Source organism: Electrophorus electricus, unplaced genomic scaffold (genome assembly GCF_041902795.1).
Source record: "Electrophorus electricus isolate QZ-2024a unplaced genomic scaffold, ASM4190279v1 Scaffold89, whole genome shotgun sequence".
NCBI lineage: Eukaryota > Metazoa > Chordata > Actinopteri > Gymnotiformes > Gymnotidae > Electrophorus > Electrophorus electricus.
Window position 1 is genome coordinate 81,236 of NW_027658806.1, and position 3,765 is coordinate 85,000.

At 57.9% G+C, this 3,765-nt stretch overlaps 1 non-coding gene across 1 annotated transcript; it reads left to right on the forward strand.

Moving 5' to 3' along the window:
* Positions 1–1,627: 1,627 nt before the first annotated feature.
* Positions 1,628–3,466, forward strand: LOC145656741 (18S ribosomal RNA). Its single transcript, XR_014122336.1, has one exon. It is a non-coding gene; the product is annotated as an 18S ribosomal RNA (ribosomal RNA).
* The last annotated feature ends 299 nt before the right edge of the window (positions 3,467–3,765 follow it).

Sequence of the window (3,765 nt, forward strand, 5' to 3'; positions counted from 1 at the left end):
AATAGGTCCCGTCGGGTATATGGGAGAGCAAAGAGAATCAATGGGGTCCAAGCACTAAATTTATCCAGTGGCGTTCTCTGGAAGCCCAAGGGGAGTCCGAGGGGTGTTCGGCCGGCAAGGGGAGCTCTCCCTCGGACACATGATCAAACGCCTGTCCCCTACCGGAAAGTGGTGTGCTCTGGATGCCCCCCCCCCCCCATCCCCCGAGGGGGGTGCTTATCCCGCGAGGGGAGCCCTCCTCGGGTTAAGTGAACCATCATGCCGATTCCCCTATGGAAGTGGGCACATCCAGGCACACAGTCTGCTTTGCTCTCCCCGACCCGAGTGCGTCTGTTGGGCTGAGTGTACGCCCAGGCAACTGGATCCAATGGCTCAGTCCGCCGCAGCGTGCTTCGACGATGGGTCGTACAGCCATGCCACCAGGGTGGGCGTGTTTGTAAATGTACCAGTGGATTCTCGTCGGCCTGCCACATCCATGGTATCGACCCACCAGGCCTGTCCGACCAGGGGTTGACCCTGGACGGGCACGGTCTGTGGTTTGGCCCTTGTCCTAGATGAAATCGGGCACGGGGTTTTCTGGCCAGGTACCATCGGGTTACTGGGAGAGCGGCTTCGGTCTCCAGGTGAGACCAATGGTGAAGCAGCACGAGGCAATGGAGAGCATGCAAAGCGATGGGGAAGCCATGCACGGCAATGGCCACGAAAAAAAAAAAAAAATCACCACGGAAGGAACGTGAAGAACAAGGAGGAGTGTAGTGACACTGCCCAAAGCTGCCCGGTGTTGCAGGGGTCTATTGGTGTGTTGCTTCCTTGTTTGGTAGAGTGGAGTACCAGACCCGCCAGGGGTAGGCAAACCATTCCCCCTACGGTAAGTGAGGAGCCAGCCATTTGACGAGCGGGTGTCCACGTGTACGGGTGCGAGCGCTATCCCCCCACACGGGGTTAGGCCACGGCCTTAGGTGGACGTCTGCCGACCAGCCCCGGCTGATCCAGAACTTCTGATGTGGAGAGCGGTTTTGACAGATCCTCCCTGGTTCTAGCGGGTCAAGCCTCTGATGGGGGGTGGGGGTTATTTGTAACCCATCCCAGAACTCTCTGGGGGAGACTCAGACGGCCAGTCTGTCTACTCAGTTGTCCTATACTGGTGTCTGTGGTTTGGGAGGAAGGGAGTGCCCTGCTTTGTTGGCCTCCTCTTCAAACCTACCTGGGCCCACGAATCACTCTTCTTGGTTACATCACGAAACGTAGGTTGAGCGAGGCTAGGGGGGAGGGAATTCGACGAGGTCTTTCCCTTGTCCCCCCACCAGCGGCCCACGAAAATCAAAACGGCGTGAAGGGAGGGAACGCCGAAAGCACCTGGAGTCGGCCGTCCGCACCTCCGGAGGAGGTGGACGGGGTACGGTGCGGGCATGACCGGATGGGACAGCTTTGCATCAAGGTGAGAGGTCGGCGTCCGAAGGCCAGAGGGCGGTGCGCGAGCACGTTTACACTGGCCGCGGAAGCTGTCCTGGGTAGCCCTGTATGGCGTCTGGACCTGACGGCGCACGCACTTACAACCCGCTGCTTCCTAGCCCCCGGAAGGGGAGGCGGATGTCACTCGTGGTTCATCCCAGACCACGGTGCAAACTACCTGGTTGATCCTGCCAGTAACATATGCTTGTCTCAAAGATTAAGCCATGCAGGTCTAAGTGCACACGGCCGGTACAGTGAAACTGCGAATGGCTCATTAAATCAGTTATGGTTCCTTTGATCGCTCCACACGTTACTCGGATAACTGTGGTAATTCTAGAGCTAATACATGCAAACGAGCGCTGACCCTTCGGGGGATGCGTGCATTTATCAGACCCAAAACCCATCCGGGGGGCTCGGGCCCCCCGGCCGCTTTGGTGACTCTAGATAACCTCGGGCCGATCGCGCGCCCTCCGCGGCGGCGACGTCTCATTCGAATGTCTGCCCTATCAACTTTCGATGGTACCATAGTCGGCTACCATGGTGACCACGGGTAACGGGGAATCAGGGTTCGATTCCGGAGAGGGAGCCTGAGAAACGGCTACCACATCCAAGGAAGGCAGCAGGCGCGCAAATTACCCATTCCCGACACGGGGAGGTAGTGACGAAAAATAACGATACAGGTCTCTTTCGAGGCCCTGTAATCGGAATGAGCGTATCCTAAACCCATGGGTGAGGACCCATTGGAGGGCAAGTCTGGTGCCAGCAGCCGCGGTAATTCCAGCTCCAATAGCGTATATTAAAGTTGCTGCAGTTAAAAAGCTCGTAGTTGGATGTCGGGAGTGGGCTGGCGGTCCGCCGCGAGGCGTGCCACCGCCTGTCTCAGACCCTGTCTCCCGGTGCCCCCCGGATGCCCTTGGCTGGGTGTCCGGACGGGGCTCGGAGCGTTTACTTTGAAAAAATTAGAGTGTTCAAAGCGGGCCCGCTTCTCGCCTGAATACCTGAGCTAGGAATAATGGAATAGGACTCCGGTTCTATTTTGTGGGTTTCCTGAACCAGGGCCATGATTAAGAGGGACGGCCGGGGGCATTCGTATTGCGCCGCTAGAGGTGAAATTCTTGGACCGGCGCAAGACGGACGAAAGCGAAAGCATTTGCCAAGAATGTTTTCATTAATCAAGAACGAAAGTCGGAGGTTCGAAGACGATCAGATACCGTCGTAGTTCCGACCGTAAACTATGCCGACCCGCGATCCGGCGGCGTTATTCCCATGACCCGCCGGGCAGCGTGAGGGAAACCACGAGTCTGTGGGTTCCGGGGGGAGTATGGTTGCAAAGCTGAAACTTAAAGGAATTGACGGAAGGGCACCACCAGGAGTGGAGCCTGCGGCTTAATTTGACTCAACACGGGAAACCTCACCCGGCCCGGACACGGAAAGGATTGACAGATTGATAGCTCTTTCTCGATTCTGTGGGTGGTGGTGCATGGCCGTTCTTAGTTGGTGGAGCGATTTGTCTGGTTAATTCCGATAACGAACGAGACTCCGGCATGCTAAATAGTTACGCGGCCCTCCGCGGTCGGCGTCAAACTTCTTAGAGGGACAAGTGGCGTTCAGCCACGCGAGATGGAGCAATAACAGGTCTGTGATGCCCTTAGATGTCCGGGGCTGCACGCGCGCCACAATGGTTGGATCAGCGTGTGCCTACCCTACACCGAGAGGTGCGGGTAATCCGCTGAACCCCATTCGTGATGGGGACTGGGGATTGCAATTATTCCCCATGAACGAGGAATTCCCAGTAAGCGCGGGTCATAAGCTCGCGTTGATTAAGTCCCTGCCCTTTGTACACACCGCCCGTCGCTACTACCGATCGGATGGTTTAGTGAGGTCCTCGGATCGGCCCCGCCGGGGCTCCTCGCGGGCCTTGGCGGAGCGCCGAGAAGTCGATCAAACTTGACTATCTAGAGGAAGTAAAAGTCGTAACAAGGTTTTCGTAGGTGAACCTGCGAAAGGATCATTAACGGGTAACGCTGTCCGGCGTGCCTCCTCTCCCGACCCCCTCGACTTCGCCGTCCCCCCGCGTCGGGGCCCAGGGTCGAAAGGGTCTTCGGGGTTGCTGTTACACGTGGTCGCTTGCAGGTCAGGCTGGACAGAAGGCATAAAGGAGGAGCCTAGTCCCTCCCACCCCTTCCTCGTCCTCCGCCTCTTCCTCCGCGTCGTCCTTCAGCACCCCCCCCCCGCAGGCCCCGGTATTCTCTGGGTTCCAGCGCGAGAGACGCGTCGTTCAAAAAACTCGGCGTCCCCGCTCGTCGGGCGAAG